Source organism: Myxine glutinosa, chromosome 12 (genome assembly GCF_964187855.1).
Source record: "Myxine glutinosa chromosome 12, kmMyxGlut1.1, whole genome shotgun sequence".
NCBI lineage: Eukaryota > Metazoa > Chordata > Myxini > Myxiniformes > Myxinidae > Myxine > Myxine glutinosa.
Window position 1 is genome coordinate 88,638,420 of NC_136272.1, and position 23,490 is coordinate 88,661,909.

At 47.3% G+C, this 23,490-nt stretch overlaps 1 protein-coding gene across 2 annotated transcripts in view; it reads left to right on the forward strand.

Moving 5' to 3' along the window:
* The first annotated feature begins 10,965 nt into the window (after positions 1-10,965).
* The window catches only part of LOC137437581 (protein numb homolog), a 171,842-nt gene continuing 159,317 nt past the window's right edge, over positions 10,966-23,490 (forward strand). For both annotated transcript variants that reach the window (XR_013620965.1, XM_078766080.1), the window contains exon 1: positions 10,966-11,240. The gene's annotated coding sequence lies outside the window, so the exon portion shown is untranslated. The remainder of the gene's footprint in view (positions 11,241-23,490) is intronic.

The following is a 23,490-nucleotide window of genomic DNA, read 5'->3' on the forward strand; positions in this document are numbered from 1 at the left end:
AAAATGACCTGGTCTGAATCCAAATTGATGATCCGAGATCAAGCCATTGGAGAAGAGGAAGGATTTGATGTCAGAAGCGATGATTGATTCCATGACCTTGCTGATTATTGAGAGCAGGCAGATTGGTCTGTAGTTCCAAGTATCTATTTTTGCACCTTTTTTCTGTAAAGCAGTAATGTTGGCTGATTTCCAAGAAGATGGCAGATGATCTTGATCAGGGTGAAGACCTTGACTTTGACCTTGATGACCTTGAGAGGGTGAAGGAAACAGAGAGGGTGAGATAGAGCGGCAGAGCAGGATTTTAGGACCCGTGGGCTGATGCCGTCTGGTCCAGTTGCAGAATCAGAGTCGAGCTTTGACAAAAACTTCTCCACCTTATCAGGACAGAAGGACACAGCCCAGGAGCAGCTGGGTTCGACTGGGTAAGGTGTGTACATAGAGAGATGGGTTCGGGACACCAGATTTTGAGGCAAACACAGAGTTGAGGCATTTGGCTTTTTCACATGCGGTGTCAGCTATGTAGCCGTTTGAGGTAAGGGAGGGGATGGAACGGGAACATACACGAGAAACAGATTTGACCAAACGCCACCAGGATTTGGAGAAGGGAGACAGGTTTGAGAATGGAGAGATATTGTTTCCTGGCTCTCCTGAGGGTAGACACACTTGTTCAGAGCTTTGTGAAAGGAACTGAGATTACCTTCAGTTGGATTAGCCTTCCATGAGGTGAAGGCAAGTTGCTTCATGGCAAATGCTTCACCACAAGCTTCAGTGTATCACAGACGGGAGGAAGGGTACGACGACCGAAGTTGAGATGGTATAAATCTGTGCATGAGAGAGCAGTTTACTTTGGAAGAATTCTCAGGAAGAGTTTATGTCAGAGGCAGTAGAGATAGGAGACCAGTCCAGATGATTGATGGCTGCTTCAAGACCCTGCCAGTCAGTCTGAGTAAAATGCCAGACTCGTCGGCGCTGAGGAGGCTCTCTGAGAATGGCCAGAGAGATGTCCATTTTAACAAGGAAATTATCAGAAGGACCGATTGGAGCAGAAGAAGAGCAGCAGATATTTGCAGGGAAGTTTGTCATATAAGGTTTCATGCTTTTAAGGGAAAAGGCACAATTCATCAGTTAAGCAGCCCCACTAATAATCAAGTATAGAAGAGAAGATACTCCATTGACTGAGATCTGGGTCGGGAAATTGACAGATTGTGTCAGTCCACGGGAACAGTGGTGAGTTTGAGGTGAAGGTGGAGTGCATCAGGGGTCGGTACTAAGTCCACTACTATTTGTAGCTGTGATGGAGGTGCTGGCTCGGAACATAAAGGAGGATTTACCGTGGCAGTTGTTGTATGCAGATGATCTGGTGTTGATTGCAGAAAGTATGGATGGACTGAAGGAGAAGATGAACAAGTGGAAGGAATGTATGGAGACAAAAGGTCTGAAGGTGAATATCGGAAAAACGAAGGTGATGGCAAGTGGTAAAGCATGTGGTGAGGTGGAAAGAACTGGGAAGTGGCCATGTGCTGTGTGCAGGAAGGGTCGGAGTGAATTCCATTCAATGTACAATGTGCGCTGAGTGGGTTCATCAAAAATGTAGTGGTATGAGAGGGTCATTAACCAGTGTGGCAGCTACATTCAAGCGTAAGGTGTGCACAGAGGGAGCTGCAGATGGGGGAAATGTTGAGTTGGATGTTGGAGACGGCGTGAAGCTGGAAGGTGTGAAAACATTTTGTTGCCGAGGAGACATGCTGCATGGAGAAGGTGGATCAGACTCTGCAACGGTTGCGAGAGTGAGATGTGCATGGAAGAAGTTTCAGGTACTGAGTGGCGTGCTGACGAGGAGGGGAGTGTCGTTGAAGCTGAAGGGAAAGGTGTATGCTGCATGTGTGAGAAGTGTTATGATTTATGGGAGCGAGACATGGGTAATGAACGTGGAGCAGCAACGAAGGCTGGAAAGGGTGGAAATGCAAATGGTTCGGTGGATGTGTGGAGTATCGTTGAGAGAGAGGAAGACAAATGATGAATTGCGAAAGATGATGGGAATAGAGCCTGTGATGGATGCTGTGAAGAGAAACAGGTTGAGATGGTTTGGTCGTGTGTTGAGGAAGGATGAAAGTGACTGGTTGAGAAGAGTGATGGAAATGAATGCAGAAGGAAGTAGAGGACGGGGAAGACCGAGAAAGACTTGGCTAAAGATGGTCGAAGAAGAAATGCGGGCAAGGGGGTTAACAAGGGGAGATGCAGAAAATTGGGCAAAATGGAGAAGATTGTCATGGGGACCGCAAGGCTAACCCCCACTCTTGCAGGGAAAATGGCCTTAAAATGCCTGTTGTTTGTTGTTGTCAGTCCCAGTGAGTCGCAGAAGTCCTTTGCTGAGGTGCCATGGCTGGTGAGAGAGGAACCCACACCCAGGGAGCTGGCATGATGACAGTTGAAGTCGCCACATATGAGGAAGAGAGGGTTGTGATGAGTGGATAGAAGTTTGTCCATGTTGTCAGACAGGGAGATGTAAATGGAGTCATCACTGTTTGGAGGACGGTACAGAACACATATGAACAAAAGGTGGGAGCGGAGAGGAAGCTGTAGCCAGTGGTACTCTTGGGGGTTGGGTGGAGAGAGGGCAGTGCAAGAAGAGTGAGGAAGAGAGTTTTTGATAAAGATAGCAACCCCACCACCAGGACGAGGCTCAGGTCTATCATACCGGAGGAGGGAGTAACCAGGAAGAGATATTAAAGAATCATGAAGTCGGAATGAAGATATCATGAAATGAGATATCATGAAGTAGGAAAGTTTCTGTTAAGCATATTACGTCTGGTTTGTCAGAAGCAACCTGTATGGATAGATCAATCAGGGTTGAGCGAAGGCCCCGGATGTTTGAGGTCCATACCGTTAAGGAAGAGGGAGGGGGAGCATCGGGTACATTACAGGGGAGGCTTAGGGTAAGATGAGTGAGAGGGGGAGGGAGGGAGAGCTGTTGATAGTGTGTTGGAGATTGCAGAAGGGTTCAGAGAAAGGGAAGGATGAGGAGGACATATGGTTTGATGGTGATGGGAAGAGGCACAGTGAGGTGTTGTTTGATTGGGGGTGGGGGGCAGAGCAAAGTCGAAGGTTTGAGGAGGATGTAGGTGTGTGATGGAAGGGAGAGGAAGTTGGGAGGAGGCAGCTTTGAAGAGGAGGGGGGAGAATTGGAGAAAAATAGTCGGGGGGTGAGATTATAAAGGGAGGGGTTGGGGGGGGAGTTTTGAAGGGGAGGGTGAGGGGGGAGTTTTGAAGGGTGAGGGTGGAGTTTTGAAGGGGAGGGGTGAGGGGGGAGTTTTGGAGGGGAGGGGGGAGTTTCGAAAGTGGATGATTCATGAAAAACGAACATTTATTACAAACTGGGTTTATTGTGATTTTCAAGTCAGAGATCCGTTTGAAAATGATAGAGGAGGAGTGGAATGAAGGTGAGTTTGGAGAATGTAGAAAGAAATGACTGTAAGATATTGAATTTTTTTTTTGAAATGGAATGATTCGATGAGGAAATTGAAAAAAGCCTTTTAAATAGGAAGAAAAACAGCGTGTTGTAATAAACCACTGAATAAAACACTGTCGGGGAAAGTTTAAACATAGTTATGAATTTTGGGGTAGAGTGATATATAGATCAGGTAGATCTGTGTTGGTATCATGCTCCGATTATCGTGATGGGGAACCCCACATGTAATTTTGTTTCGGCGGATTGTTCACGTAAGTGTATCTTTGTGATCATACAAGGATGATCCTTGTGATAACGAGGGTAGGGATTATGCTAATTCCCCTGTGTGTGAGACCTGTGATCTATCCTTTGTCCCTTGTGGCAACGCACTCGACACGTAGAACAGGAAAGGCCCAATAACACACACACACACACACACACACACACACACACACACACACACACACACACACATACTAATTCATCCACTCCCCCACAATAAAACTCAACGGAAGCCAGTTCGGAGCACTGCTGATAGAACCGCAGCCAGCTACATCACCAACACACATAGCAACACTCATCGCTAAGGCAGGCCGAGAGCCACGCCCAGAAGGACTCGTGATTGGTCAAGGCAGGGGCAAGAAGCTGGCCACTGATTGGTGGAAGGAAGACAAGAGGCAGGACCAAGGCCGCCGATTGGCAGAGTGAGGAAGGACTGGTGATTGGCCAGGGGCGGGGAAAGAAGCTTGCTGCGGATTGGTGGAGGGAAGGCTGAGAAGGAAGCAGAGGACTGATTGGCAGGGAATGCCGATGACAAAGGGTGGCCGACGGGCATTGGTGGAGAGCTGGACAATGTGGCGGTGGCCTGCGGGGGTTGGTGAAAAAGACTGATGACGTAACACCATGGCCAATAAAAGTACTGGCTGGCCGGCATTTTGCCCTTCTCGTTTTGACCTCCTTGTTTGGACCTCATTCTTGTTTGGACCTCATTCTTGTTTGGACCTCCTTCTTGTTTGGACCTCCTTCTTGTTTGGACCTCCTTCTCGTTTGGACCTCATTCTTGTTCTGGATCCTTCTTGCCCAAGACTTCCCTTGCGTTCTTGACCCTGGACCCTTGCTTGTTGGGCGACGACGGACGGTGGAGAGACGGTGGAGCGCTGACGATTCTCCTCCCCTGTGTTCACATGCGAGCGACGAACGTACAAGTGAGGCTTGCCGCTGCAGCGTACGCTGGCCTAGCAGCGCGCGAACAAGGGCGTGTCGAGGCCTGGTTCCCGCCACGACCGGGCGACCTTCCTCCCACCAACACTGGAGCCGCATCCGGACTGCATGCTCGAGCCTGACGATCCCTGACACACCATCCGATTGAGATAAGCCCACACACACACGCACGGACCCTTATTAGTCCCCTACCGGTGTACACCGGAGGGGACTATAGGTTTGCCCGTTGTCCCTCCGTCTGTCAGTCTGTCAGTCCGTCAGTCTGTCAGTCTGTCAGTCCGTCACGCAAAGAACAGTTTTCCGAACTTTTTTTCTAAACTCTTCATGCTAATGATTTCAAACTTGGCACATGGTTTCCTCATGATAAGTTACAGATCAAGTTCGAACTTCACGACGTTTCGATCATTTTTGACAGTTATGGCACTTTGAACTTTGGGAATTCTGATAATTCTGATGATCCTTAACTCAGTGCCATTTTAAGTTTTAATTTCCTTTAAAAAAGATTTTCTCTGCAATAATGCGACCGATTGAGATCAAATTTTCACCATATGAGGGACTCGGTCTACAGAATATTTTAATGGTAATTATGACGTCACAGGTCACGTGGTTCGGCAGTGTTACGGATTCGTCACTTCCGCTGTTGTGGTTTTCACCCACTTGACATGTTTCTGATATTATGTATTATTATTATTCTCAAAAGGTTTATGATTCAGGAACAGCTATCTAAAGTTTAAAAGGTTAACTTAAAATGATACAGGAAATCGTGCCCCGGAAAACGACGAGCGAGGAAGAAGAAGTCGTGAAAAAAAAGGTGGAAGACGAAACGTGTATTGAAGCTCCATTGCGAGCGTGGTCGAGCGAACGGCGTCGAGGGAACTTCGAGTCCGGCAAAAGAACCTCAGGCGATTGGTGATGTCGCCGGAGTATTGTGGAGCCTGCCTCGTCAGGTATCGGCATTAAGATTCCGGAGAATCCTTGCCAAGAAGCTCCGGCTCGAGTGAGAGCCGTCCGCCATTTCGCCCCGCGCACTGCCTTCATCGGAAAAGGTTTTTTGTCGCGTCAACTGGGCTTATCCTCCGGTGGTTTGCCGGGGACGGCTGTGCAATAAAGCGGTGTTTGAGGAGTACACGGCGGTTCGCTGATTGAACGGCAAACGTGTACGTCGGCACGCGTCTTTGGAGATTTTCCATTCTACCGCGAGTTTGCTGGGTGTTGGACTACGTGACTTCGGTGTCGCTTCGACCGCCTATGCCTCAATTGATCTGGATCAGACATGGTTCCAACGAACGCTGGAGTGAATCAACTTCGCCTTAGGGCTTAGAGGGTTGTAGAGACATTGAGGAGGGCTCGGCTCCATTTCCTGGGAGTGCCGTGAGTTTGGGGTTAAGTTACTAGATACGGTGGTACCATCTTAAGATATTGATTGTGGGGTTGATTACTATTATTGTTGTATCGTGATTCCTGTGTGCTCTTTAATATATTCTTTGGTTGTGGATAACTCATGGTGTGGTTTCCCTATTGATTTCGACACGGAATAACATATATATCGTTCTGCCGGGGTTCCTCTCGGGGTTCGGAGGTTACCGAGACCAGGATATTGTAGAATATTTTAATGGTAATTATGACGTCACACGTCACAGGTCACGTGGTTCGGCCGCCATATTGTTTTTCGTGAAAACACGAAAACCCCTTTTTCTCTGCAACGGCTGAACAGATTGAGGCCAAAATTTGCAGGCAAAATCGCATACCCATGACGAACAAAAAAGTCAGCGAGCATGACGTCATGCATCACATGGTTTCAGAGTTATGACGTTTTTAAGCATGAAACTTTAAAACCTAGCTCCTCCCTCATTTTGATTCAATCGAGGGGAAACTTCACAGATCTGTTCAGCATGTCGGTCTCCTAAAATGTCCTTTTGGAATTTGCGATAGGGCACGTGGTTTGGCAGATATCATTGATTAAACGAAAATATTTTTAAAATGGATATCTTGAATCGCTGGTACGTCCGACCGTCAGATGGTAATTATATAATTCACACAGTGCAATACGTGCATGCTGCTCCACGGAGTGACCTTGCGGGCTTATCAACGAGGTGAGGCGTGACACACGTGTCTCAGCATACCTCAGATCAAGTTTGAAAACCAGCATCAACTGTGCATAAATTTGCATATTCGATCATTTTTGACAAAGTTATGACACTTTGAACTTTGGTAGGGGACATGTATTGCAGCACAATACTCAGAATGCTTGTTTCCTTTAAAAACATTTTCTCTGCAATAATAGGACCGATTGAGATCAAATTTTCACCGTAGGGGGACTCGGTCTGTAGAATATTTTAATGGTAATTATGACGTCACAGGTCACATGGTTCGGCCGCCATATTGTTTTTCGTGAAAACACGAAAACCCCTTTTTCTCTGCAACGGCTGAACAGATCGAGGCCAAACTTTGCAGGTATCAGATATCAGATCAGACCGAAAAGTCGCGGTATCAGATTTGTCCCCATAGTCATCTCTAGGCCGCCTCCACGAATATTTGTTCTCCGCACTGGATGTACCATAACTCCCCTGGCGAACTCTAGGTGGGAAGTTAGGTTTATGGAACCCCATCCTGTGTGTCAAGGCATAGTCATCTGCCACGGTTGCTGCCTCGTACAACTCTGGTACCTTCTTTTCCTCCAGACGTACTTTAATGTCCGCGTGGACACACTGTTTGAATTCCTCCACCAAGATCAATTGTCGCAACAGTTTGAAGTCTTTCCCAATCCCCTTCGAATCACACCACCGATCAAACATGGTTTCCTTCATTCTGGCAAACTCTACATGGGTCTCACTCTCCCTCTTCCTGGCATTCCTGAATTTTTGCCGGTAAGCTTCAGGGACCAATTCATAGGCTTTGAGAATGGTTTTCTTCACTATCTCATGATCTGCACATTGGTCAATCGGTAAAGCCGAATAGATATCTTGAGCTTTACCCACCAGAACACTTTGCACGAACATAGTCCAGGACCCCACAGGCCATTTTAGCATTTGAGCCAATTTCCTAAAGTGTAAAAAAAAACTTGGCTACCCTCCTTTTCATTGAAGGGTGGAACCAGCCTCACATGCCTACCAACATCCCAGGTGTTCTGACTAGTTGTCGAACTAGCCGGCATGGATACGACTTCTCTCCGTTCTCCCATTAATTCCAACTCCTTGAATTTAACTTCCTTCTGATACTCCATGTCACGTTCCTTTAACTCCCTTTCGGCTCTCCTTTCCTCTGCTCTTTCCTTTGCTCTTCTTTCTTCGAGTTCCCTTTCAGTTCTCCTTTCCTCTGTTCTTCTCTCCTCGAGTTCTCGTTCCTGTTCTTCTCTTTTTTCCTCGAGTTCTCGTTCCTGTTCTACTCTTCTTTGCTTGATTTCTCTTTCAGCTCTCCTTTCCTCTGCTCTGCTCTCCTCGGCTTTCCATTCCAACTCTTTTAACCTTTCCTGGCTCTGCAGTTGCATCTCCATTTTCCGGAGCTGCACATTTTCTTGTTCCTCGGGTAACCAATCCAAGGCTACCTCTGTCCATGTTCCCTGTCCCACCAGAGATTCTACCACCAATGTCTGCATCTCTGCTTTCTTCATATGAGCTCGGACCTCCAAGTTACAATGTTTGGCCAATATCAAGAGTTCCGATCTTTTTAACGCAAGGAACTGTGCCTCATTATGGGACGCCGCAAACTTTTCTGCGTCAAACACCATGGTGACTATCAGTTAACATCTGTTAACCTTCACACAAATTCTTTTCCAATTTTTTGAAAAATTTGGGAATGTTAGAAAAATTCCAATTTTGGGAATGTTAGGGAATTCTATCCCGGACAAATGTTGGGGAATTTAATCCCGGACGAGTGTTCGGGAATTCTATCCTGGACGAGGACCCCAATTTCAACTTGGGCCAATTTTGGACGAGTTCCCAAGATCTCGGACGAGCCCCCAATTTCTGTTACGTGCTCCTCCCCGACCCCCTGGTCACGGTGTACCTCCGAGCCCCCGAGAGGAGTCACGGCAGAAAAATGTGTTATTCTGTATGTCAAAGATCAATGGTGAAGCCACACCAATGGTTACTTACAAACAAATATTGTATTAAGATCACACAAGAATAACAGTACAACAATAATAGTAATCAAAAGTACAATCAATATATCCTATGATGGTACCATCAGTTTCGTAATATATAACTCACTGTGCTCCAAGTGAGTGAACCAAGAACATTCCCAATGTCTCTTTCCTGTTTTCAAGCCAAAGTCGATCCGCTCCAGCGATCATCAGATCAATGTCAAATCGAGACCAGAATCCCATTGGGTTGGCAGTTACAGTCCTGCTGCCAAAGCTGTGCAACGGCGCCCTCCAGGCGACTGGGAAATCCAGAGGCGCCCTCCAGGCGACTGGGAAATCACACCCTCGGGTATGGACGTTCCGCGGCTCACAGTCAGCGACCGCAAATTAACCTTCAAAAGCCATGTTGCACACACACACACCAGATACGTCTGAATGCGGTGAAAACGCTGAAGGGAAGCAAAGAACCCTTGCGTGACGCGCAAAGCGCGCAAGTCAAAATGGCTGACAGCCCGGTCTCGTGGCATAACGGCACGACGATGATGACGATTATTCTCTTCAGAATCCACCGCAAAACCTGACACGCAGGTTGATCTGTCACAACGATAACAAGTCTGTCGCAGGAATCCGTTTCCTGGGAAACCCAATGTTCACTCGTGACTCTCGTTCGTCAACGTTCGCTCAGACCTCAAAGCAACTATGCTTCTTCTCCGACTCCACTTGCTCCGCCTTCTTTTTTTTTTCTTTTTTTGTATACTGAATCGAGGCTCGTGAAAGAGCTGAAATCGGATCGGTGGACGTTCCGCGGCACTCCCCACCCCTCATCCCCCACCGATTCTTTTCTCTTCTTCCTCTTCATCGTCTGGTTCCCGATCTGGTTTCCGGTTTCTTTTAACTCTAACTTTTTCACCTTTTGAAAACAGTTCATAACCAATAAACCTTTTGAAAACAATAATAGTACATGGAATCAAAAATGTTTACAGTGGATGAAAACCACCACAACGGAAGTGACGAATCAGTAACAGTGGTTTATGTGTGTTGTCTGTGTCTTAGCCCATGTATATATCTATATAAAAAAATCGCCACCTGACATCTCTCACCCCTCTGCCCCCACCCACCTGACACCTTCTTCACCTCCCCCAAATCCCACCCAGAAACTCATAAAGTTCATCCCAACCCCCACCCCTTCACCCCACCTCCCACCCCTTCACCCCACCTCCCACCCCTTCACCCCACCTCCCACCCCTTCACCCCACCTCCCACCCCTTTACCCCACCTCCCACCCCTTTACCCCACCTCCCACCCCTTTACCCCACCTCCCACCCATTCACCCCTCACCCCCACACCCCCACCCCTACACCCCCACCCCTACACCCCCACCCCAACACCTTCACCCCTCACCCCCACCCCTTCACCCCTCACCCCCACCCCTTCACCCCTCACCCCCACCCCTTCACCCCTCACCCCCACCCCTTCACCCCTCACCCCCACCCCTTCACCCCTCACCCCCACCCCTTCACCCCTCACCTTCACCCCTCACCCCCACCCCTTCACCCCTCACCCCTTCACCCCCCACCCCTTCACCTCTCACTCCTTCACCTCTCACTCCCCACCCCTCAGAAACTTTACCCTGCACCACTTATCTGAAGACTCACCCCCCTGGCCCGACCACATAGTATTGCCAATCCTTGGAGAACTACCGTTTCTTCCTCCCTCTTAACCATAACGGGCATTGCTTGCGCATGGGAAGATAGTGCGCATGCGCCGATCTCTGCGGTGCTCGCAAATTTGAAGCAGGAACGGCGAGTTGTTTGAGGTAACCTCGTTTGTCTCGAATCAATGCGTCATTTCCAGTGACGATCATTATCCAAGTTCGGTCTTAAATGTGTGCTCCTATTCTCCGTTTTAACCAATCGGTGTGAAATTGCACACCACACGACTTGGATTGGGGCGATACGGTGCACTCTTCAACGTGGTCTCGATTCACGGCAGGATTCGTCAATGGAATCGTGACTGAACTGAATGACAATGTGTACTTGGTCCCTTCGTTTGCCCTCTCAGCTCGATCACTTTTCCTCAACCCTCCCACCGACCACGTCATCTCGATTCTCAGACTCCTCCCTCGATCCTCCCCTTCTACGTCATCTCCATTCTCAGACTCCGCCCTCGATCTCCGTCACTCCGACGTCATCTCCATTCTCAGACTCCTCCCCGATCCCCCTCTGTGCATTGGGCTTGGGCCGAATCATTTCGCTCCGTTCGTAGCACCGTCTCCGAGCTACTGGTTCCGGAGATCGAACATGCGTCCCGGGGTTCCTCACAACCCGCGCGGGAAATCGCCGACCCGCGTCGTGCCGCACATGTAGACCCGCATGGACCTCTGATTTCCGTGAAGCGAAGTCCACGAGCCTGCGTCTGTAAAGAACAGAAGTCTGGTCCCTCTCCGTGACACAACCCGCACCACCGTCCTTCGAGGAGCCGCGTCGCACGGTCAGTGGCCGCCGTGCATCACGTTGTTCGTTGAGTGATAAATAAACGGGATTGAAAAAAATAAAACTTGTACCCGCGTTGGCGCCCACGCACCATTTCCTCTCATATCGCTATTTGTGACCGAACACCCTCGGGACGCTACCATGGCCCTCGTTGGGGACTCTCATTGATAAGTGAATGCCGCGAAACGGGATAATAATAACTCATTGTTTGTATCACTATGGTTGTTAGTTTGGACGATCGACAGTTCCTTCGTTCAACCACCGCACCATATGATCACCACAGAAAACAATCCTCACCACGTTTTGTTTACCGTAAATGTGAATTCTGTCTGTGATGTATTATCTTCTCCAACCAAACATTGCTATTAAGGAAAAGCGGGTTTTTAATTTTGTGGCCACATAAGGAAGGTGGTTTTGTAATTTGGTGGCCACATGAGGAGGGTGGTTTTGTAATTTGGTGGCCACATGAGGAGGGTGGTTTTGCAATTTCGTGGCCACATGAGGAGGGTGGTTTTGTAATTTGGTGGCCACATAAGGAAGGTGGTTTTTTAATTTGGTGGCCACATAAGGAAGGTGGTTTTGTAATTCGGTGGCCACATAAAGAAGGTGGTTTTGTAATTTGGTGGCCACATGAGGAGGGTGGTTTTGCAATTTCGTGGCTACATAAGGAAGGCGGTTTTGCTATTTGTTGGCCACATAAGGAAGGCGGTTTTGCAATTTGGTGGCCACATAAGGAAGGTTATTTTGTAATTTGGTGGCCACATAAGGAATGTGGTTTTGTAATTCGGTGGCCACATAAAGAAGGTGGTTTTGTAATTTGGTGGCCACATAAGGAAGGTGGTTTTGTAATTCGGTGGCCACATAAAGAAGGTGGTTTTGTAATTTGGTGGCCACATGAGGAGGGTGGTTTTGTAATTTAGTGGCCATATAAGGGAGGCAGTTTTGCAATTTCGTGGCCACATAAGGAAGGCGGTTTTGCAATTTGTTGGCCACATACGAAAGGTCGTTTTGCAATTTGGTGGCCACAGAAGGAAGGTGGTTTTCCAATTTGGTGGCCACATAAGGATGGTGGTTTTGCAATTTGGTGGCCACATAAGGATGGCGGTTTTGCAATTTGGTGGCCACATAAGGAAGGTCGTTTTGCAATTTGGTGGCCACATAAGGAAGGTGGTTTTCCAATTTGGTAGCCACATAAGGATGGTGGTTTTGCAATTTGGTGGCCACATAAGGATGGCGGTTTTGCAATTTGGTGGCCACATAAGGAAGGTGGTTTTGCAATTTGGTGGCTGCATCTCTAATGCAAGAACGAATTGAGGTCGTGATTAACACCTGGCTTTTCTATTTTCTTTTTAAAACTCCAATCGGTGCAATTACAGGTGTGAAGGGAATACATTACGTGAAAATAACCTTTCTTCCTTGGGATGAATTTTCGATGTAAAGAGGGATTTGCTTGCCATTGTCACCTCCTCACCGATATCGCACCTTAGGAATGCGCCAATTGAGTGGGTGTATGGTGGTCTGCTTGACTGTTGTTATGAATGACCAATCCGTGGTTCCCACGTGAGAGTCAGCGGGACATGACGTTTGATGTGCCAGACAGGACGCATGCTGGTTCACTCCTCCGTGTCTGATCACAAGGCGGATTGACATATTTTTCACACTACCAAGAAACCATTGTAGCCACGCTCCTGCATCCAGGAACCGCACGATAAGCTTCCCACGTGTGATCTTGAATGTTGAAGTACCACGAGCCATGGCTCACGATGGGCTCGGTCCATATTCCTCCGAGTTGTTAATTTTTTGTTGAAATTCAACCTGTGTATGGTTTGTCGTGAGAACGAACACACTACGTGGAAGGTACGGTACAGACCACTAGCTGGCTCATGGTGTGGTCTCAGTGTCTATTATTGTGGGATTGATAGCAAGGCCTGGAATCGGATTTGTTTGTTTATTAATGGGTTAAAAGGTTTCCTGATCAACACCTTGACAACACCTTGACTTTCTTTATTTTATATTTTAATCTTCTTTCCCCTTTCATTACCTCCACCATCGAAGGTGGATGGAGGTTATGTTTTCACCCATGTCTGTCTGAACAGGAATTCTCTAAAACTTGTGGACGAATTTGGACAAAATTTGGTGGAGAGATTGGCTATGTGACGAGGAAGAATGGAGTCGATGTTGGTGAAAATCTGGATCCGGATGCAATTTTTTTTTTTACGGCAGAGCCTGAAGGACAATGCCTTCTGGAACAGCGTTTGTCTGTCCGTATGTATGGATCTATGTATGTTTGTATGGCCCTTCTGCAACCGTTGGTCTGATTGACACTAAATTTTCACCATTGGAGCGCCTCCAGGGGAATTTTTATATAATTATGACGTCACGTGTCACGTGGTATGGCCGCCATCTTTGAAAATCCGAAAGAAAATTGCACCTCTATCTCTGAAACCGCTCCATGGAATAAATTGAAACCCGACTCATTGTAAAGTACTTCCCCATGGGGAATAACATATGTTAACGACGATGTCATAGATGCTTTCATTATTCTGACATCATATCATTATAACCACCTTTAGAGGCCATTTTTCCCCGCAAAGCGGGGGTTGGCCTTTTTCGGGAGCCGTGGTTGTTGTTGTTTTTCAGTCCCCTTTTTGAAGCAATGTTTTACGGCCGGATGCCCTTCCTGACGCCAACCCTTTTTGTCGCCTTTAACGACAAACAGGGAATTACCAGTGAGCTGGTACTCAATTAGCCGACCTCGGAAGGATGACAGGCTGAGTCAACCCCCCTGGCGTTAATTCAGCGATCGACCGGGATTCGAACCCAGGATCCTAGGATCCTAAGCCGGCACCCTAGCCGCTAGCCCAACACCTGGTCCGAGAGCTAGGTGGATTTTATTTGACATGGAAACTACAAAAGCTTTGTCATGCTGGTGTGGTACAGGTAGCTTACCTGACCCCAGAAAGCCAATTCTTAAGTGCAGCTAGCGGTGGGTGGGGTAGGGGGCACCACTCAAAGTACCCCCCAGATTGGTTTTATTTGACATAGAGACTACAAGACCAACTCATATGCCAAGTGGTAGGGTGATCTCCACTGACTACAAATCTGCAACTTAAGAAGAAAATTTCTGGTGGGGAGGTCACTTAAGAACAACATTAATTAGTGCTAATTAGGCCTTTATTTGACATGTAAGCTACAAAACTAAAATCACATACAACATGTAGAGAATGGTCCCCTCATCGATAAACAACAACTTAAGAACAGAATATGTGGTGGTAAGGTCACTTAAGAAGAGGTCAAAGGTCACGGAATAGGGGTTTCCAGCTCTTAATTACTGTTTGATTACAACATGCCACATGATACACACATGGCGTTGTCAATGAAACCTATATCAGTGGAGCCTGAAGTGAGATACATGAGAAGCAGAAATTTTTCCAATCTTACCACTTCCTTTGATTTCAATCAGCGAAAACATTTAAAAATGTACCATACACTTCCGGGTTCGGTTGCGAGAGGACGCTGGCATTGCATATTCGCCGCTTCTCCGACTGGATGGATGTACAGGGTCTGCTTCTACCTTTCTGACCTGACATCTCACACCTGTCCTGCCTTTTCACACCCGCACGTGCCGCGTGTTCTCCAGCTGGATAACGGAATCTGCTTTTGATGGTACGGAATACGGAATTCGAAAGGCCCGCTCCCGTTGATTGTGGCCGTGGCCTTGTTTGCCGGTGGCCTTGTGGCCTTGTTTGCCGCTGTGGTCTTGATTAGCGGCTGCAGTCGTTTGCCGCTGCGTTTGCCGCTGCGTTTGCCGCTGCGTTTGCCGCTTTGCCTCCTCGACCTTGGCCTCGTACTCGTCCCTTCGCTCCTGCCTGGCATGGCTCTGAAGTACTCCGCCGCAAGGCTTCTTCTGCTCAATACCCGCTCCACCCCATCATGCATCTCTGCCATCAAATCAAATGGACTCCTCCGACGACCCAGGTACATTCACCGTGGCTCCGGTCGCAAGTTTGTTTATTTGCAATCAGGTCACTCCATCCCCGTCCTCTGGTCGGCTCAGCGCACTCTCACTCTTCGTCCCAGCGCACCTGGTCACAGCAACCCACACGATCGCACCTCTTGCCTACGAACCCTGGCTAAATCACCTGAATTCATCCCTGCTGTTCAAAACAACATCAAGCTCACCCTGTTCAACACCCGGTCCCTCAACAATAAATGCCTCATCCTGAACGAATACATCCTGGATAACAAACTGGACTTTCTCTGTCTCACCGAAACCTGGCAACAACCTCTGGACTACTACACACTCAACCTCACCACACCCAATGGATATTCCTACGTCAATAAACCACGCTCGGAGGGCCGAGGTGGTGGAATTGCCGTTATCCACCGTCAAGACATCAAGACCAACCTCATCTCCATCTCATCTGCTCCATCATTTGAACACCTGGCTTTAAAACTCTCTGGTCACACGCAGTCAGTCATGGCTGTCGTCTACCGCCCTCCCAAACCACACCCATCATTCCTGTCTGACTTCTCCTACTTTCTGACCCAGCTATGTTCCCTCTCCCCCTCAATCCTCCTCCTTGGTGATTTCAATATCCACATGGACTCCACTGACTCCACAATAACCACTGACTTCACTGATTTACTCACCTGCTTTAACCTCACTCAACATGTCGACTTTCCTACCCATATCCGTGGTCACATTTTGGACCTTGTCTGCTCCACTGGATTAAATTTGCACCATCTCTATGGCTCCGACCTCACCCTCTCTGACCACTTAGCCATCACTCTGACCATCAACATCCCCGCCCCAACACCAAGGCATTATCGCACAATCAACTTCCGTAAGCTAAACGCTCTTTCACCTACCTCATTCTCATCCACCCTCTCTGAAAAAATGTCCACTTCTCCCTTCATTGACCTCCACACCCCTTCCGACCTCACTGACTACTACAACCACACTCTCTCCTCCTGCCTTGACCAGCTTGCGCCTGTAAAAACCAAAACAGTTTCTTTCACCCATTCTGCTCCCTGGTTTACCCCTGAACTCCACCTGATGAAAACTCGTGCTCGCCAACTTGAAAGACTCCGCAATAAAACGGGTCTCACAGTTCACTCCCAAGCCTACAAGGACCACATACAACACTACAAAGATGCCCTCTCCCGCGCCCGCTCTGCCTACTACTCTCAAATTATCCACTCTGGCTCCGGAAACCCAAAAGCACTCTTCTCGACAATAAACAAACTCCTCCGCCCCCTGAACACCACCACCCAGTCATTCACAGTAGACAACTGCATCTCCTTCCTCTCTTTCTTCCAACGCAAAATTGACAACATCTACAACAGCTTGACCACCGCCGCACCCGCTCCCCCTCCAACCACCTGCCCCCCCTTGTCCTGCCATCCCCTGTCTCGGTTCTCCCCAATCTCTCCTACTGACCTCTCTGAACTCCTCATAGGAATGAAAACTGCCACCTGCACTCTTGACCCCATCCCCTCCAGCTTTGTCAAAGCCTCCCTCCCTGCTCTCTCTCCACTTATCATTGCAACAATAAACTCCTCCCTGTCTACAGGCATCGTCCCACCTTCCCTCAAAATTGCTGCTGTTACCCCCATTCTAAAAAAACCTGGTCTAAACCCTGACACCCTAAACAACTTCAGACCCATCTCCAACCTACCCTTTCTGTCAAAAGTTTTGGAACGCGCTGTAGCCACTCAACTCAAACATCATCTCTCTGCCAATAACTTGTATGAAACATTCCAATCCGGATTCCGCTCCAACCACAGTACTGAAACTGCTCTCCTCAAAATCACCAACGACCTTCTCCTCTCCTCTGACGCTGGCAACCTCAACATTCTCGTCCTCCTCGACCTCAGCGCTGCCTTTGACACCATCGATCACACTATCCTCCTCACCCGACTTGAATCCACCTTTAACGTCACCGGCACTGCCCTCTCTTGGATTAAATCATACCTCTCTGACAGATGCCAGTTCATCTCCATCAATAACTGCAAATCCCCCACTGCTCCCCCCCCCCCCAAGGTGTCCCCCAAGGTTCAGTTCTTGGCCCCCTCCTCTTCATCCTTTACCTGTCCCCGCTCGGTCACTTAATCCGCCGTCATGGTCTCCAATTCCACTGCTTCGCCGATGACATCCAGCTTTTCATCTCCACCAAGTCCGTCTCCACCGACACCCACTCTATCCTGACAAACTGCATCACTGAAATAAAATCCTGGCTTCAAATCAACTTCCTCAAGCTTAACTGTGATAAATCTGAAATAATCATCATTGGCCCAAAAACGCTCACAAAATCCACCCATAACTTTGCCCTCAACATCGACGGTATCCCAGTATCCACCTCCCCTCACATCCGGAATCTTGGCGTCATCTTTGACCAAACCCTTTCCTTCGACAAATACACTAAACAGATCACAAAGTCAGCCTTCTTTCACCTGAAAAACATTGCCCGTCTCCGCTCATCCCTCTCCTCCACGGCTGCAGAAACCCTCATCCACGCCTTCATCACCTCCCGTCTGGACTACTGCAATAGCCTCCTCTATGGTTCACCCTCAAAAATCACCAATAAACTCCAATACATTCAGAACTCCGCTGCCCGTCTACTCACTCATTCCCGGACCCGTGACCACATCACCCCCGTCCTTTACAAGCTTCACTGGCTCCCCATCCCCCAGAGAATCCAGTACAAAATCCTCCTCTTGACATACAAAGCCCTCCATAACCTGGCCCCATCCTACCTGGCTGACCTCCTCTCCAGACACACTCCCACCCGCAACCTCCGCTCTGCTGGTACCAACCTCCTGACCCCCTCCATCCGGACCAAATTCAGATCCTGGGGGGACAGGGCCTTCTCCATCGCTGCTCCCACCCTCTGGAACTCACTACCTCACACCATCAGAGACTCCTCCTCACTCACCACATTCAAAACATCACTAAAGACCCACCTGTTCAACGCTGCATTCAACATTCAACCCACAGCATTTAACCCCTGACTATCTCTTCTCCTTCTCCCTCCTTTTGCTTTAAATATTTCCCTATTGATTCTTGTCTTGTCTTTTTGATTCTTGTCTTATATATATGCCGTATATCGCTGCTGTTTGTTTTCTTGATTCTTGTCTTTTTGCAATTGTTGTTTTCATGTATTGTTATGCATTATGTTTTCCACTCTGTCAAAGCGCCTTTGGGCTTCTGGAAAAGCGCTATACAAAATAAATGAATTATTATATTATTATTATTATTATTTGGCCCCCATGGCTATTTACACTGTTATTTGACATGTAAGCTACAAAACTGAAACCACATGGAAAATGTAGAGTACGGTCCCCTAATCAACGAGCACCACCTTAAGAATAAAATTTGTGCTTGGGAGGTCACTTAAGAACAGGTCAAAAATGCCAATTTTGACTGAATGACCTTTGAACTAGTTTTATTTGACATGTAAGCTACAAAACTGAAACCAGATTCAAAATGTATAGAGAATGGCCCCCTCATCAATAAACAACAAGTTAAGAAAAAAAATTGTGGTGCGGAGGTCACTTAAGAACAGGGCATTTAACCCTCTCAATCTGATTGGAAAGTTAAATGGCAACTACTGTACACTGTACATCGATAACACCTGGATAATTAAGTAGGCCTAAAACTCGAGCACAAAACACTCCTGCACAAGAACCAAACACTGAATGCATCCTTCGACGAATTCCTAGTGTTTAGAATGTTAGAAAACGTATTGGAAACTGTTTGCAGTGCCTTGTCCTCCTGTAAGTGTAACATACATTGTATCTGAGATTTGAAATTAAGAGTTACTGTTCGTCATCTTCATCGGATTGCAAAATGTCCTCATCAGAAGAGCAGGGTTCAAAGTTGTCATTATCCTCGGCATCAGTTTCAGTTTCTCCTTCATCAGGAACAAGAGATCCAGGTATCTGTGGTCCATCAAACCATATGACGTCGTAGGCTTGCCCTTGAACCTCCCAGCCATTTTCTGCAGTTGGCTGTTGACATATCATCTTTTTGTTGGCATCCGCCCACATTTTGGCAACAAATGATGCACGCTTGATTTGCTGGGAGACCTCGGCTTCACACGGTGGTATCATGGTTGCATCGATGCCCCGAAAGTTCTCAAGAGGATTGTTCGCTGTGGCCTTTGGTGCATATGTCTTCTGAAACACTTTATAGCGGTGTGCATTGAGTGAAAGTGCTTGAATTGGCTTGGCTCCATACATTCTTGCAGTGAAAGACATGATTACTTCCACTGAATCCAATCCCAAGTTGTCCGTTGCCATCTCTGCAAATGCGTCTTGAGCATCCTTATAACCCTCAAGAATTTTGAAGGGACGTTTCTTTCCTTTTTTTGAAGAAGGCAGATGTGTAATCTGATCCCGTAAATGCATGGAAGCCAGCTAGTGCTTGACAGAGTGGGGTTTCCAAGACTTTGCTAATTGCAGTGATGTCTATGAATCGCCTGTCATTCCTTCCCGATGTCCCAACATCCATCCAAATATGTGCTTTGAACTGCCTGCAGTGATACAGCAGAATGACGGCGACATCTGTATCTGATGCCCTGACTGCTATGTTCTTCGCATTTTCCTTGTCAATGTGACTAACATCAGTGCAGATCAAGGTGTCAGCTTCTTCATGATTGGTTTTCAAGGTCTCTACTTCTTCCTTCATGACTTTCCCATCTTTCACGTAGAAAAGGTAGCATGCTCCAAGATACGAGAGATACACAAGTCGTCCTTGAATTATGTCTGCATATTGCTGGGCCTCCCATTCCATTGCCAGGAATTTTGGTAGCTGCTCTTTGAATGATCTTGACTTTAGACAATCCAAGATATTTCTCGGGCGGTGCTGTTCAGGTCCAGATATGGCGTATTCTTTCTTGTCTGTGTCATCCAGACCTCTTCTTGCTCTTTCACAGTCTTTTATTGATAGGACTGGATATGCGTCAAAGATGAGATGCACTCTTCCACGGGAGAGAGCGGTGTCTTGTCTTAAAATGCCGGCTGCCAAGGCTCCATACGTTCCTGGAATGTGGGGTGGAAGAACATGTAGCAGGAACATACCATCAACCACATAGGCATCAACTGAGCTTGGTGTGACAGAGGGAACTTTGCTCTCTAACAGCTCCAGAAGGCCACTCTTTTCCGTCTTGACCATACAACCGTCTGTGCTGCACATGGACAGTGGAACCGGTGTCAGTGGATATGAAAAGATAATATGTTTCAAATCAAGTTTTCTCTGACAAGCAATGGCAACCAGGCGTCCCATAAGGTCACGAGTGCACACAAGTGATGCAACACGTTTGTCTCTGTTACGCTTATTTACTGTGCCATTTTCCGTGAAGGTTCTGAGCTTCTCCCTTTTGATTGGCCGTTCAAACCGATTTGGATCTTCAATGCAGGCATCAACAAATTCGTTGTATCTGGCTTATCCTTTCTCCCGGATGGCCAGCAAACATGTCTTGATGGAATCTGTCGCTGCCTTACCAGTGCTGATGTTGTACAGCCTATCCGATATTTCAGTGTACTTAAATGGATTGCATGAGTCTTTTATCTGGTTTACAACCTTATGCAAATCGCTTGTGTCCCTTCTGATGCGGGCTGGGCGGAGTTCAGCTGTGATGTCTTACGTTTGAGATAGTTCGGTCATTGCTAATGCCCTTGATATAATTGCTGCTCTGGTGGACTTGGTTAACATCCAGCGAAGACGTGCACTGAAGTTGTTTGTCATGGATGATATACCAGTCCGTCTGGATGCAGAATCGGCATTTACTGTCTGTTCCAGTGTAAGATCTACTGGGCATCTACTGAATGCCTTGTCAGTCCTTTTAACCGTAAAGACACCGTTTTCCAAGATAGAACGAAGTCCTGGGTGAGTACTGTCCAATGTCCATGTTTACCAAGTCCAACTGAAACTTCGTGAGCCACCGTGAGTAATTGACATGGTTTGTGGCGAAGAACAAGTGTATGATTGGTGTTAGTGCATGAGTGACATTAGGTCCACGTCGTTTGTTCGAATTGCTCGCTCCAGAAGGTGGAAGTCGTGGATAAAGTCGATGTAAATCATCCAGAATTGGGCAGTTGGTCCATGTGTCCCTGATCGGGTTTGGACAGCATACTCCTTGTATGACGTGACACATCTTGTGAACGCAGAAGATGATTCTATTTGTGTCCATGTCTCTTCATCCTGTTTTGTTTGTAACCTTGAAAGTAAATCTTCAACTTCATCATTGCCTTCAAATGTCTCAAGGAATGCTTGGAAGTGTATCAGTTCAAATGCCAAGGCCAGTATCGGGTGCAACCGTTTGCATCTGTTGAAGTGCTTGCCACTCAGAAAACCATTCAGGGATCCAGCAGCTAGGACATCTGTGTCTCGCAGCATTTCTGGGCCACCAGATGCATCGATCAATTTCCCTAGGGCTTTAAAGAAAGCCATTTCTATGTGGAATGGACCAAGCATGATGAAGACCTTGTCGAACCTGGGCGACTCGGTAACCTGAATCTGCATGGCAGGTTTGGCAGCATTGAGGTCATAGGTTACAACACCATACTGCTGACCGCACTGTTGCACACAATTCTGTGTGGTGATTAGGGTATCCTGTATAACATCAAGCGACGTTATCGGCTTGTTCAAGTTTTTCATATACAAGACATTTTGTTCTGGAGTTGTGTCTGGGCATATCAAAGCATTGAATCCTACCCACATGGGAATGTTAGCCATCTGCAAGGCATGACATATCATCCATGCAAGGTCCTTGTCTAGAGCTAGCTTCCGATTAGCAGGCCGGTTGTCAACATCGGTGGTTTCATAATCAAATGTGCCCATTCGGGGTTTTTTACGGTATGGCTCAAGGGGCTGTTCCCGAACATGCAGTTTTCTCTTTCTTGATACTTTTTCTGGCTGTGATGTTGTTGGTGCAACTTGATTAACGGGTCTGCTTGTCCCTACCACATCTTTATTTTGATACAAGATACCCATTGTATCGTGAAGAGTGTCGGCTCCTGACAATGTCTCAGACAGTTCATCAAAATTGTCGAACGCCAAACCAAACACCTGATCAAGAAGGGTTCCCTCCGGACAGGTCTGCTCCGTACTCTGAATGGCATCTCCTAAGGATGTCTCCAGTGTCTCAATGGTGTGGTAATTGACAACATGGCCAAATCTGTTCAACATTTCAATCAGCTTCCTGCTACCAGTCATAGACTTGATTGCCATTCCGAGAATTATCTGTTTGGCTGGTTTTACTTTCCCCCTTTGAGTAACGAATAAGGCATCCTGGCTTGAGGACAAGGCACGACGTTTGAGTTTTGGAGTGCACAAGTTTTGATTGGGGCCCCCGTACAAGACCTGAAAGAAATCTATCAACATATCTGGGACAGTAACTTCACCCTCATACAGGTTTTGCAGAGTGGGAGGTTCAGGTAGAGGTGTGATTTGTGCATGTTTGATTGCTTTACGCAAGAGTAAGGCAGCCTTATGAATGACAGCTTCAGGCGATGCTGCATAATCATAGGCTGTATGGATAAGGTGCTCACCTAAACCTGTGGGATAAACAATGGCCCCTGCCTTTCTAGCCCTATCTTTACACTCTACCCTAATTATGTCACCACATTTATTCTGTAAGTTTGTTGCCAAATTTCTGGCTGTAGAAATTGGAGTCTCACCGGCGTCTTCACAAAGCTCTTGGTACCGAGTGAAGATGGATGTAAGAAGTTCAGGCCTTTTGCCAAATATAACTGATTTCTCGATGTAAGCATATAAACCTAACAAAGAAATGCTACCTGCAATAGCAGTAGGCCTATGGAGAGACTGTGCATTGGAAAGGTAAGTACTTCTGCAACTGTGATGGTACCGAACCTCTTTACATCGAAAGTCTACACCAGAGATCAGTCCAAGAAGGCTGTTGTCCTTTTTATCAGCTGCAGCAGTTTTTATTTTTATCTCAGCTTCGAGAGTTTCACATTCACCAAGATGTTCTTCTCTACCACCCTTCTTCTTCCTAGCTTTCTTGCAAAACAGGCAAATGCGTGGGAAAATACCCGAGGTAGACGTTGACGGGGCAAAATCACATGATGAACGCAGGGTCTTCTCACTTGATGCATGTGTCTGGGTTTTTTCTGTTGTATCATCACGTGGCACGGCAGTAAAGTTTTTGTAACGGTTCACGTGATAGCCATGGCTACTGTCGGATTCATCTGGCAGCGACTGAATTATCGTATAGTACTTG